This window comes from Danio rerio, chromosome 6 (assembly GCF_052040795.2).
Source record: "Danio rerio strain M-AB ecotype USA chromosome 6, GRCz13ab, whole genome shotgun sequence".
Taxonomy (NCBI): domain Eukaryota; kingdom Metazoa; phylum Chordata; class Actinopteri; order Cypriniformes; family Danionidae; genus Danio; species Danio rerio.
The window spans coordinates 2,525,001-2,540,000 of NC_141026.1; the positions used below are offsets into that span (position 1 = coordinate 2,525,001).

At 32.8% G+C, this 15,000-nt stretch overlaps 3 protein-coding genes across 6 annotated transcripts in view; 1 reads left to right on the forward strand and 2 right to left on the reverse strand.

Moving 5' to 3' along the window:
- The window catches only part of plxna1b (plexin A1b), a 744,633-nt gene that overhangs the window by 554,017 nt on the left and 175,616 nt on the right, over positions 1–15,000 (reverse strand). The gene's annotated exons all lie outside the window — the stretch shown is intronic.
- Positions 1–15,000, reverse strand: part of dlgap4b (discs, large (Drosophila) homolog-associated protein 4b) — a 252,770-nt gene that overhangs the window by 192,323 nt on the left and 45,447 nt on the right. For 3 of the 4 annotated variants that reach the window (XM_087256352.1, XM_087256355.1, XM_087256348.1), the window contains exon 2: positions 7,858–8,010. The gene's annotated coding sequence lies outside the window, so the exon portion shown is untranslated. Of the gene's footprint in view, positions 1–7,857; positions 8,011–8,140; positions 8,263–15,000 lie in introns of all 4 variants that reach the window. The other variant, XM_087256354.1, reaches the window with a different exon arrangement.
- quob (quattro b) overlaps positions 10,204–15,000 on the forward strand; it is an 85,194-nt gene continuing 80,397 nt past the window's right edge. Inside the window, exon 1 of the mRNA XM_087254997.1 lies at positions 10,204–10,282. The gene's annotated coding sequence lies outside the window, so the exon portion shown is untranslated. The remainder of the gene's footprint in view (positions 10,283–15,000) is intronic.

The following is a 15,000-nucleotide window of genomic DNA, read 5'->3' on the forward strand; positions in this document are numbered from 1 at the left end:
AGTGAAGATGTGCAGATCTGCTACAGTTAATTAACATAAACCATAATAACATGCAATTGCTAGCAGCTCTGCTGTAATTAAATGCATGCGGTTTATTAGCATTCATCAGTATTTGCTAACAAAAATACTAAATCCGTTTACACTAGCAGTAAAGGCAGACTCTAGCAGAGCCAACACTGCAGGCTGGGGTTTAGCAGAATCCTCATCATCCAGCTGGCTGAGCTCCATGCTTAACCAGCTATATTTGCATCCACAAAGCGTGAAAACAAGTTTACCTTTTCCAGAAATGTTCTCCTTGTGGGAAAGCGAATGCATGTTTTTGACAAGGTTAAAAATCTGATGGAACAACTTGGTTACATAATTCCACTGACTCTGTATCCAAACAAGTCTTGCCTATTAGTGTGATTATAACAACACGAGGGTTATAGACGTGTGAATGTATTTTTGAACACATTGCAGTTGAACTAAGCGAGCAGTCAGTTATCAGGCCAGTGTACTGCTCGCCATCTGGGATGTACAGTGTGTGTCATCTGTTCAGCATGAAGAAGAGCTTCCATTGGTGGCTTCATCTCCATGCAAGTCTGACCAGCCATAAAGTAATTCAGCCGAAGGAATGAAGCCAATCACTGTGCTGCTTCTTCAGGATCCTGCAGGCGCTTGACATATACAGGACATGCATTACGAACTGATGCACAGGCTGTTCTCATTATCACTGTATAAGGCTTCATGCAGAGCACTCAGAAAGTGTAAATGAAGACTTAAACAAATAGTCAGAAAAAGAGCGTCCACAGAGAAAATTTTGGTTTTGTCAACATGAGAAGGTCAATAGAAATTTTACAAAGTAATCATAATAGCCTAGTCCCAAATGCTGGTTTAGGGGTAACTACAAGTGTAATGAGATAAAAGTAAATAAAAAAAAAAAATTAATAAAGTAAAATGTATATAAAAAACATAATATTAATAAAATAAAATAAAACAAAACAAATGCTATGTGTTTGATAATTTATCCATATATTTGGTAACTAGACAGAACAGCAAATTGACAAATACAAAGTAATAATAATGATAATAATTGCTACAATTGCTATAATATTAATAACAACAACAACAACAACAAAACCAATAAAAAAATAATAATAAGAATAATTATTATTATTATTATTGTTGTAATTATTAGCATTACAACTATTAATATTAATATTATTATTATTAACACTATAAATCTTATTATTATTATTATAGTAATATTACTAATAAAAAATAACAATAATAGTAATAATAATAACATATTAATTGAAATAATAATAATAATAATAATAATAATATTATTAATAATAATAATATTTAAAAATATAATAATAATTACTGTTAATATTATTTATAATATTTGGTGTTACATATGTATTATTTACTATTTTTTACCATTATTATTTATATTATTACTATAGTGTATTAATTATTATTAAAAATATATTAATAAACAATAATAACAATTATTATTATTTGCTGGTATAGTAATACAGTAATAGTATAAATATTAATAATAATGTTAATAATAATAGTAAATAATAAATGCATAACACCAAATACTACTACTACTACTACTAATATTAATAATAATAATAATAATAATAATAAAAAAATGACAATATTGATATTAATACATTCATTAATAATAATATTAATAAAATAATGATAATAATGAGGAGAATATTATTATTATTATCATTAATAATAATAATAATAATAATAATCATCATCATCATCATCATCATCATCATTATTATAATTGTTATTATTTTTATTTCTAATTTTGTTATTATTATTATTATATTAATAATAAAATAACAATAATACTAATAATACGAATAGGGCTAGGGTACAATGAAAATGGCAAGTTTTATTTTTGTTAATGATAATAAAAATAATAATAATTATAATTAGTAGTATTAGTATTATTATTATTAACAAAAATAAAAACTTGCCATTTTTCATTGTACCCTAGCCCTATACGTTTTTTAAACAAACGAAGAAAAACAAAAACACTTAAGAAAACGCATTCATTAATAAAAAATACATAAACAAATATGCATGTACATATGCATACATAATATACATTATACATGTACAATAAGGTTGCTGTAAAATAAACAAGCATATAAATGTACACACGTGCATATACTGTGCATAAATGCATAAGAAAATGCAGTTTTAACTAGTGCAAATGTAACTTTACCATTCTGCTAATTTAATGTCTAATTTCAGCTCATTTTGCTGCACAGACTGCAGGTCTTTAGAGGACAACACCATCACATGCACACGCTGTAAACACAAGCAAATGTATTCAGATTTTTTTTAAGAACTTCACTGCAATCCGAGGGAAATAATTAAGCCTGTCTGCACATTTTACTCCGAAATCAAAGGAATTCAAATTTCCCTTCGTGCCTTATTCTTACCAGGTTCAGCTGAAGACATCGAGTTACATAAATATTTAGATCAGGCCAAGTTATCATATGCACAGGCTTGGCATAAGCCAAATAAGTTCAGCACCCAAGCACAACATCCACGGCGGTGAACAAGAGGGCAGCCGCAGGCAACAGTCAAGCGTACAGTAGGTAAACAAACTAAACTGCTGCAGTGAGCTGATTACTGAAGAAGAAAAAACACAACAAACTGTAGAACTGAACTACTGCAAAACAAATATATATACTGCATATTTATGTATACATCAAAAAGGCACTTAGAGGTTTTTGTAGCAACCCTCTGTGCTGAATTAGCATCTCATTTGCATGTTCTTTTGTTGCTTTGATTCTTATTTTGTGAGTCACTTTGGATACAAGTGTCTGCCACATAATTACATCTAACTTGGGTTTAAAAGGAGAAGCATTAAGGTATTGTGAATATTTATATTTATTTATATAATATATTAAAATAGTTTTAATTTGTTAATTGATATTAATAGTGGCTTTAAATTAAAATTTACATATACATATGAATCAATTTCACACTCTCATGAGAAATTTATCAAATGATAAACTGAGATGAAGGATTATGAGAAATGAACTATAAAATAATTCTCTCACCAGAAATGTTCTCAGATTGAACCGATTGAACCGATGAGAAATGAATCAAATCGAGTGTCTCGAAAAGAATGAATCAAATTGAATCTCTCAAAAGAAATTAATTAAACTGAATCTCTCACAAGAAATGAATCAAACTGACTCTCTCACAAGAAATGAATCAAACTGACTCTCTCAACAGAAATGAATCAACTGACTCTCACACAAGAAATTAATCAAACTGACTCTCTCCAAAAAATGACCCAACTGACTCGCACACAAGAAATGAATCAAACTGACTCTCTCACAACAAAAATGAATCAAACTGACTCTTTCACAAGAAATTATTCAAACTGACTCTCTTAAAAGAAATGAATCAAACTGACTCTCTCAACAGAAATGAATCAACTGACTCTCACACACTTGACTCGCAATAAATAAATTAAACTAACTCTCTCACAAGAAATGACTTTAATTGACTCACTTGCAAGATATGAATCAACCCGACTCTTTCACAAGAAATTAATCAACCTAACTCTCATGAGAAATAAATCAAACTGGCTCTCTTGCAAAAAAAAATGAATCAAAGTGACTCTCTCACAAGCACACACACAAAAAAAATCCAACTGAATCTCTTACAAGAAATAAATCAAATTGGCTCCCACAAGAAATGAATCAAACTGACTCTCTCACAAGAAATGAATCAAATTCCCTCTCTGATGAGAAATTAATCAAATTGACTCAAACTGACTCTAAAGATATTAATCAAAATTAACCCTATCACAACAAATGAATCAAACTGAGTCTTTCATGAGAAATTATTCAAACTGACTCTCTCACAGGAAATTAATCAAATTGACGCTATCCAAATAAATGAATCAAACTGAGTAATCTCTGTCACAAATATTAATCAAAATTTCCTATCACAAGAAATTAATCAAACTGAGTCTCATGAGAAATGATTCAAACAAACTCAAACAAACTTTATTTCTTTTAAAAGAAATAAATTAAATTGACTCTCTCTCAAGATATAAATCAATTTGACTCTCACAAGAAATGAATCATCTTGACTCTCTCACAAGAATTAAATCAATCTGACTCTCATGGTAAATAAATCGAACTGACTCTCTCACAAAAAAATTATCAATCTGACTCTTTCACAAGAAATAATCAAATTGACTCTCTCACAAAAACTAAAACAAACTAATTTTTTCAAAAGAAATGAATTAAACTGACTTGTTCACACAAAAAAAATGAATCTGCCAAAAGAAACAAATCAAACTGGGTCTCTCACAAGAAATGTATAAAAACTGACATTATGGTGAGAAATGGATCAGATTGACTTTCTCAAATAATAGTAATCAAATTGACTCTCTCACAAGAAATGAATCAAATTGACACTCACAAAAAAATGAATCCAACTGATTCTCTCACAAGAAATGAATCAGACTGATTCTCTGGTGAGAAATAAATCAAATTGACTCACATGAAATGTATGAATCAAATTGACTCACAAATAAAAGTAATCAAATTGACTCTCTCACAAGAAATGAATCAAATTGACTCTATTATAAGAAATGAATCAAATTGACTCTATTATAAGAAATGAATCAAACTGACTCTCTCATGAGAAAGAAATCAAACCGACTATCACAAAAAATGTGTCAAATTCACTCTCTAATGAGAAATGAATATAAAACAATGTAAATCATCTGTCTGTGCTCTCCAGAAACACAAGATGTCATAACAGCATGTTCATTTTTTTGCAGATCTCTAAACAAACAAACACTGCATCAGTTTCAGGACATGAAGCAGGTCTGATGTCCGTCTATATAGTGAGAGAAGAGCGAGGAGGAGGAAAGTTCAGCCTCAGCTGTTTTTCTCCAGCACAACAGCAGATCAGAGAGTTCCCGAATCGGCAGCACACAGACATCATGACCTACTTAGAGTTTGGGCTCGCAGAGATTCTGGACCTGAGCTGTGCTGGAAAACATGATATGACAAGGCTGAACGCACACAGGATAACAGCTCCTGACTGCAGTAAACATGACTACACTGTAAAAAATATCGGTAAATTAGCAGTTCTCCATATTTTGTTTGTATTTTTCCCTGATTATTTTTGCGTTTGAACTGCATTATTAGACCTTGATCTTTCTTACAATAACTTTTAGTGACTTCAATGAAAAAATGTTTTGACCCACGCTTGCATGGAATAATATACTGACACAACTCTGATAAATAGTAATAAGGAATTAAAATAACAGTGATAGCCTATGGATAAAAGGTCATCTGGAGTGCGTTTCCCAAAACCATCGTTAGCCAACTATGGTCACAAGTTCCGTCGTTACAAACATAGTTCGTTAAATTTGCTGTTACCCAAATCTATCGCTCCAACGAACATTCGCAAACTGCGTCGCAAACTTGAGCACTCGCAACTATACATCTGGAGCTGTAGTTAGAAACATAGTTCCTGGCTGTGTTCTATTCCCACTTATCCCCCCTATGCCCTATTCATTTAGAACATTCTAACATGCAAAGTTGGAATTATAAAAAATAAAAACGCATTAAGGTCATCCCTCTTCGGTGTGATTTGCTTTCAAACTATTTTTACAGTCGAGTTTTAGCGATCTTTATGTTTACAATTGTGCTCCCTTCGCAGTGCACTTTGAAAACATCAATGTCATTTTGAAACCTCAAGAGAAAGCTATAGGTGCCCTATTAATTAAAAGCAGAATTTATGTTACGTCTCCAAAGCTTGTGAAAATAAAAAGCAAACGTTAAGTATTTTAATTGATGGTAGTAGGTACTTTATTGAGTATCTGTACTGTAGATGACATGGGCCTCCTGGTTGGAACTTTCTGCTGTGGTTTACATGTGTCAAATTATATTGTCCGGGTTGGTGTTGTATTTTACACAACAATAACCTTGTAATAAACTGCCAGGACATTTTCTATTATATTACAGACCTATTCCTCTAGATTTTATCTCTTATCATTATATTACTTCAAACTACAACAATTATAGACATATTTGAATATGGTGATGTCATTGACCCATGAACATTTCCAGCTTGTTATCAAACTATTTCACAAGCGGCAATTCAGTCATAACTTAATATTAAAAAAGCGATCATTACATTACTTATCGATATGCGGCTCTTTTTGGAACAGGAAATACGTTGGGATCGTTGGTTTTGTTTACACCCCTTAAAATGGTCGATATGCTGATCGTGGAGCTGACTTATGAAAGTGTGCTTGGGCGCATGATGAATCCAGCAGTGCAGAAGGAGACGTGTAACAGCTCAACGCCTTGTTAATCATTCCCATTATCAGCCCGGTTGCCATGACGATGACCCGTCTCATCCTCTGATGACTGTATCATTTCTCACGGCGAGCATCACCTCGCTGAAGAACACAAACAGGTCACCTCTGTGTGTGTGTGTGTGTGTGTGTGTGCAGGTTGTTTTAGTAAAAGAAAACTAGCTATTGGTCAAAAATGAAACGTGTGTATGCATGTGCGTGTGTGTCTGTGTGTCTTTCTGTGTGTGTATGTAAGAGTGTTTATATGCGTGTGTATGTATGTGTGTCTGTGCATGTGTATGCGTGTGTCTTTGTGTGCATGTGTGTGTATGCATGAGCGCGTGTGTCTTTCTGTGTGTGTATGTGTGTTTATATGTGTGTGGATGTATGCGTGTGCATGTGTGTGTGTATTTTTGTATGTTTATGCGTGTGTTTGTGTGTATGTGTGTGTGTGTGTGTGTGTGTATTTTTGTGTGTTTATGCGTGTGTTTGTGTGTGTGACTGTTAAGTGAATGTGGTTGTATGTATGTATGTATGCGTGTGCATGTCTGTGTGCGGGCCTGTTTGTGTCTGTGTGCATGTGTGTGTGTATTTTTGTATGTTTATGCCTGTGTTTGTGTGTATATGTGTGTAAGCGCGTGTGTATATGTGTGTATGTGTGCATGTTTGCTCGTATATGTGCGTGTGTGTGTGTGTGTGTGTGTGTGTGTGTGTGTGTGTGTTTGTCTGAGTAAGTGCATATGATTGTGTCTGTGTGTGTGTGTGTATGTGTGTATGTGTGTGTGTTTATGTATCAGAGTAAGTGCATATGATTGTGTCTGTCTGTGTGTGTGTGTGTGTGTGTGTGTGTGTGTGTGTGTGTGTGTGTGTGTGTGTGTGTGTGTGTGTGTGTGTGGATCTGAGTAAGTGCATATGATTGTGTCTGTGTGTGTGTGTCTGAATAAGTGCATATGATTGTGTGTGTGTGTGTGTGTGTGTGTGTGTGTGTGTGTGTGTGTGTGTGTGTGTATATGTATATGTGTGTATGTGTGTGTGTGTGTGTGCATCTGAATATATATATATGTGTGTGTGTATCTGTGTTTATGTATGCACATATGTGTGTGTGTTTATTTGTCTGTGTGTGTGTGTATGTGTGTCTAAGTGTGTATGCGCGTATGGTTGTGTCTGTGTGTATACGTGTATATGAATGTGTGTGTGTATGTAATCGTGTGTGTATGCATGTGTGTCCGTGTATGTGTGTGTATTTATACTTGTATGTGTATGTATGTGTGATTGTGTGTCTGTGTATGTAATTGTGTGTATATATGCATGTGTCTGTATGTGTGTGTGTGCGTGTCTCTGCTCGTATATGGGTGTGCTTATTAACTTATGTGTGTGTATGTGTGTATATGTGTCTACCTGCATATAATTGTGTATGTCCATGTGTGTATGTGAGAGTGTGTGTAAATGTGCAAATGTGTGAGTGCATGTGTGTGTCTGCATGTGTGTGTTTGACCCACATTCATCTCCTCTCTCCATCCCGCAGACAGGTGTAGATGAGCAGGCCTGTGCCGCAGTGTTCTGCATGTGATCTTCAAGCAGCTCTATTTACTCTAAGGAGGACACTGTGCTGCTGCTTTTCCTCCAGGAGCTGCAGATCAGTTGACGCTGGGCTAAACGGGACACACAAACCATCGGGGAGTCTGAATTAGGCTGAGTCACATGCACAACACACTATGACATCTACAAACACACAACCTTTTCATTCTACAATTGTTTATACACACTATACTGTAGGCCTACATTCATTCGTTTTCCTTCGGCTTAGTCCTTTTATTCATCAGAAGTTACCACAGTGGAATGAACCGCCAACTTATCCAGCATTTGTTTTACACAGCAGATGCTCTTTCAGCTGCAACCCAGTACTGGAAAACACCCATATACACTTATTCTCACACACACACACACACACACACACACACACACACACACACTACGGTTAATTTGGTTCATCACTTCCCCTATAGTGCATGTGTTTGGACTGTAGGGAAACCAGAGCACCAGGAGGAAACCCACACCAACACGAGGAGAACATACAACTGTAGCCGTGACTGGAAAAGTGCATATCAGCATTCTGTTTGTTGCAAACAACATGAACAATAGGTCTCTCGTCTAGCTTTTTTTTCTTCCTCCACACATTACTAATTCAGCAGGCACATACAAAATAAATATATTTATATTCGTTAGTTCATTCCTGTCTGAGAGAAATCTCATATAGCTAAACGGGTATGTGTTTTGGGTCAGGAACCATAGTGAGAGCTGGTCTCCACAGGGTAATCTGTGGCGCCCTCTAGTGTTTAGATTATACATACACACTTAATCCGCATGTTACATAAAATATTTTAAATTATGTTTAATTTACTGTACTGTACTGTTACTACATGATTTTTAAACATTAAATTAAACACACACACACACACACACACATATATATATATATATATACATACAGTTTTAACTGTAGATGAGGAGCGTATTCTTAGTTTTCGTTCTTAAATGATTTTCTTGCTGGAATGAAAAATTTATTAAATTCAATTATTTTTTAAATGTATTTAATTACATTTTTTACATTTAAACTAATTTAGTTATCTTTTATCTTATTTTATATTTTATCTTATTTTCCTATTTAATTTTACATTTTATTTTATACATTTTTTTACATTTTATTTTACCTTTTATTTTATTTAACATTTGATTTAAATTATTTTATTTTATATTTTATTTATTTTAATTCAATTAAATGTAATATTTTTTATTTTAGTCTTAATTTAATGTCATTATTTTAATTATTTTAATTTTTACATTTAAAATAATTTAATTATTTTTATTTTATTTTATATTTTATTTATTTAATTTAACATTTTATTTTATATATATTTGTTTTATTTTATATTTTATTTGATGTAAAATGTTATTTTTTGTTATATTTAATTTAATTTAATCTAATTTTATATATATATATATATATATATATATATATATATATATATATATATATATATATATATATATATATATATTTCTTTTAATTAAATTCAATAATTTTTTATTTATATTTAGATTTTATCATATATGTTTTATTTTACATTTTATTTTAATTTATTTTTTTATATTTTTTAATTGTACATTTTATGTTATATTATCTTTTGTTTTATTTGAAATGTGAAATTCATTAATCATTATAAACATATTTAAAGTGAAAACAGTAAAGTGATTTAAGTGATCGTTTATATTGAGCTAAAGCCTACTTAAAATTGTATTATTTTATCAAGCAGAATTATTCTCTGTGGGTCAGAGTCACATGGGCATGATTCCGATTATCATCAATATTCCAAAGGGGAAAAAATAGTGTACTTTTGTATTGAAAAAAACTTTAAATACATACAGTAGACCTCAAAAATAAAAATTAAATATAGATAAATATAAACAGTAGTTTTACAAAAGCTGTGTTTACTGTGTGAGTGTACAATGTGTGTGTGGTAGCTAACCTACACTTAAAATATAACCATTTTTATTCATTTAGTTTTTTTGTCAGTTGTTGTGACGCTTCTTTGTAATCACTTGATTTTTCTTTGAAATCGACCAGCAGCTTTGGAGTACAAATGTTTTTCAGTGTAACGTAAAATGTGAAGACTTTATTTTTATCTTTTTCTCCACAGATCATCCAATCACTGCAAACCGTCTCTCTCTTTCACTCTCTGACTGACACACACACACACACACACACACCTGTTGGCAGCCACACCTGCCGCTGTTCTGTCACCTGTCGGACGTGTTCACACAAACACGGATTTAAGCTGAAAATCACAGTAAATGTGGAGCTACACAGAACAACACTAAAATCCAGAAAACTGAACAACATCAGAGTCCAGAAAACAGCTCAGGGTGAGTGAGAGAGTCTATCCTTTACCGAATTCATAAACACACACACACTGAAACACACAGAAACACTGCAGAAGTCAATATGTGTGCTGCTTATGTTTGTTTGTTAAAAATCTCAAAAATTCATAGTCTTCAGAGAGAAACTGAGAATCTAAAATCACATACAGAATTTACCACATGAAAAATACTATAGTAATTGATATATATATATATGTGTGTGTGTGTGTGTGTGTGTGTGTGTGTGTGTGTAGTGTTTTTAATCCATGCTATAGTATTTAAAAATATATGGTAATGAATGCTACACAGTATGCTGTCAAATTTACTGTCGAGAACTGATAAGCTGCAATACATTCTGTAGGATTATTTTGTTTTACAGTAAACTGTTGTGTATTGTGGTATCATATATGCTGCGGTTTCCCCCACAGTCTAAAAACATGCACCATAAGTTAAACTTGTAAACAAAATTGGCCATAGCATATGAGTGTTTTTTGAATGTGAGAGTATATGGGTGTTTCCCAGTACTGGGTTGCAGCTGGAAGGGCATCCGCTGCGTAAAACATATGCTGGAATAGTTGGTGGTTCGTTCCGCTGTGGCAACCCCTGATAAATAAAGGACTAAGCCGAAGGAAAACGAATAAATTAATTAAGTCAAGTGGTTTACTAAAAAGTGGTTAAAAACACTGGATGTGGGTTTTAATCATACTAAAAATATATTTCATTTAAAAAAATACACTTATAGAAAAGCTCTGGCAAAATCTGTGCAGCGGAAAGCTCACTTTATATTTATCTAAATGCTGATGTAAAAGTGTATTATAATAATATCTCTGAAGTCAAGTGCATATATTATATATGATATTTATCAGAGAACTCATTAACCTTTTAACTACCCCCCCCCCCCCCTCAAAAAAATAATGTTTGAATTTCATTACTTAATTCCTAATGTCACTAGTAAACACACTCAGTGCATTTTTTAACACATCCCATAATTTCTAAAATATCAGCCTCAACCAAATGATTGACATGTCGGTTTATGCTAAAAGTAGTGGAATAAATACGTCGACTATAAAAAATCAGAAAACATAGCGTGATCAATTTAATTGAAAAATACTTAAAATAATACATTTTTGAACGCTAAATCATCTTTATTATTTTAAGTATGCCATAAAAAATATTTCAGATTCTCATTTAACATGGTTTATTGTTTGTTTGCTTATTAAAATAAAACCAAAATCAAGTGTAGTGCAACAGCATTATGTTTGTTTGATTGTTTTTTTGTATACCAACAATGCTGTGTGTAAGCCATTATTCAACACAGTCATTCTTTAAATGCCTTTAACAGTCATTATTTAAAACAGTCAAACTATGGTCAACCTTTTGGTAGAGCAGGCAGTTGAAGGATTAACACAGAACTCAGTTCATCTTTCTGACAGCAGGGGACGCCGCATAAGTGTATTTGTATTTAATACAGCGTTAGCCTGATGCTAATTTTAATGTTACCACGAATTCACGTTTTCACTCTCAGCTGCATTCTTGCATAATAAAACACACTGAGAGGTGTTTAGTGTCTGCTGATATCTATAAATGTATAAAACAGCAAAAGGGTCGTTTTTGTAATGTTTCCATCGTTGTTGTTTGTCCATGTTTAGAGTTTCACCCGATCGCGCCTCACCACATATCGTCATTTTCTCTCACCGGAAGCCTCACGTTTACACCTAAGTACAGTTGAAGTCAGAATTATTAGCCCTTATCCTGATTTAATATGATATTTTTCCACATATTTCTAGTTTTAATGACTCGTTTCTAATAACTGATTTCTTTTATCTTTGCTGACAGTAACGTTACATAACATTTGAGATATTCTTGCTAATAGGACTTTTAATTTGCCAGTAACCTGGATTAATCGTTTCCAATGAACTGTATGCTAATGCAAAATCAGGTCTGTTTTCTTTAAAAATCAGCGATCTTCACTGGCTGAGTGATATCTGATATAAAGTGGGTCTCAGATTGTACAAGAAGCACTGCATTAAATTACATATTTCCCCACTATGTCTTTATAATATAAACATTACCCCAGTATATTCAATGGAGCTTTTGCGCTAGCTTGCCGATTCTGATGGGGATGTGCGAGTATGCGGCTTTCTGTCTCGTTTTGCGTTTGAGCAACTAAATGAATGCTACAGTCTGTTTAACTGATTGTATTTGAATTACATTACAACATTGATGCTGTAAAAGGAACCGTATAAAATGGAAACAAACTCACAATAAAAGGTCACCGGAAGTTTATCAGTATGGGAACAACACTAACTCGGCATATACCCCATCAGAGGCGGACTGGCCATTTGGTAATTCTGCCAGAAGGGCCGGACCATTTTTTAAATGTGGGCCGGTCAGCTATTTTTTGTATTGCCTTTACATGTAGGCAGCTTTTATCTCTTGCAAGATGTGAATATGATGATGATGATGATGATGATGATAATAGTAAGAAAAATAATAAATGTTAAGCAGTGGCCCAATCGGCAACGACCGGCTGGTTTCGAGATGGGTCGACCTAATACGTAATCAAAATCTGGCAAGTTTGTCAAACAAACAGTAAGTGCAACACAAGCTAATTATCAGAGATGGACCATAAAAAGGGAAAGGCAGTCAAGTCAGACATTGCCAAATACATAAAATGAACTGGGGCATTACAGTGGCGCAGTGGGTAGCGCTGTCGCCTCACAGCAAGAAGGTCCCTGGTTTGAGCCACAGCTGGGTCAGTTGGTGTTTCTGTGTGGAGTTTGCAGGTTCGTGTGGGTTTCCTTCTGGTTTCCTTCACAAGTCCAAACACATGCTATATGTGAACTGGGTAGGCCAGTTGGGAATTGGGTAACCCAGTAATGGGTTGCAGCTTTGAGGACATCCGCTGTATAAAACATATGTTGGATAAAATGGCGATTCCCAGATTAATAAAGGGACTGAGCCGAAATGCAAATGAACGACATGATTGCATATATAAATGGGTTGTTTTTGTTCCAGTCGCATACATTAAATGTTTAAATATCTCTAAAATATGCTACTGCTTATATAATTTTACCAATATAAGTAGTGAATGTGCGTGTACATGGATGGGGCTGTGTCGGTGTGCTAATGTGGGCTGGTGTGGCTACAGTGCCAGTGCTGATTTTTAGTCCCAGTCCGCCCCTGTAGCCCATTATGGTAAAGTTAGGGTAATTAGGCAAGTCATTGTATAACAGTGGTTTGTTCTGTAGACAATCCAAAACAAATATTGCTTAATGGGGATAATAATATTGACCTTAAAACGGTTGTAAAAAAATAAGAACGGCTTTTATTCTAGCCGAAATAAAACAAATAGCCTACTTTCTCCAGAAGAAAAAATATTATAGGACACACTGTGAAAAATTCCCGAATCTGTTCAAAATCATTTGGGAAATATTTGTGAAAAAATAAATAAATCACAGGAGGGTTAATAATAATCTTGACTTCAATTATGTAGTTTTCAGTTGAGTAAATACCAGGGAATACACAGTTTCTAAATTAATTGGGGGGGTTATTTATTTCTTAATGGGACTAATAATATTAGCTATTTTATTTTATACTATTATTTTTATTTTATTTTATATATATATTTTTTTATTAATTATTTTTATTTTATTCCAGTGAATCCATAAAGAAAAGGAAAATCTAATAGGTAAATCTGTTTAAATCAGATTGTGAGTGCCCTCATCTCCAACAGATGAACTGATATGAGTGTATTGTCGCTCAGAGAGGATGCAGGCTTCTTCACAATGAGAGCTGAACTGTGTTTTGTAGTGTAAAGTGCAGGTTTATGATCCGCAGCTGCAGCTTCACAATGAACGCCTGATTTCAGTTCATTCACTGCTGATTCTGGATCTGCATTTCACTTCATGACTGTGGATTTAAATGATAGGACATTTTTAGATCAGTTTATTGTAAGACATCATGTGGTTGAGGGCTTTTTGTGCATGATATATTCACAATAATAACACACAAGAGGGTGGAACAAATGGATGAATAATAACAGCTTTTCATACTATTGATATGCATGGGTGTATTTATTGTGCAGGAGAAGTTACATCAGCTGGGAGAAAGCAGGTTACTATCAGTCACAATAGCAGAATACACAGCAAAATAGCTGTCAAATATAAGTGAGTCTAACTGCAAATACTCAAATTCATACTGTTATAAAAAAGTTAATAAATGCCCAGTTTACAAATATGGAAGCAATGCATGTGAATAATGTCATTGACTATATGTAGATTTTAGTGGTGATTTTCTGTGTGTGAGTGTGTGTGTGTTACGTTAATGTGCCATTTCCTGCAAAACATGCAAAAAAATAAACAAATAAAACACTATATTTCAATTATTGTTTATTTTTTAATATACATTGTTTACTATTTATTTTTTGCAAGATGATTTCTGTTGTTCTTTTGTAAAATACCTGCCCACATTTAAAATGTTTATTAAAATTAAAAGGTTTAATAAAATAAAAAGCTGCTAAGAGCTTTCAAAGTCATTAAAACAGTGTGTATTAAGACTATTTATAATACATAGTTTATTTATTAAGACTATATATATATATATATATATATATATATATATATATATATATATATATATATATATATATATATATATATATATGTATATATATAATTTATTTATTTATTTAATTTGTTTAAACTATTTTATCTTATTTTTAT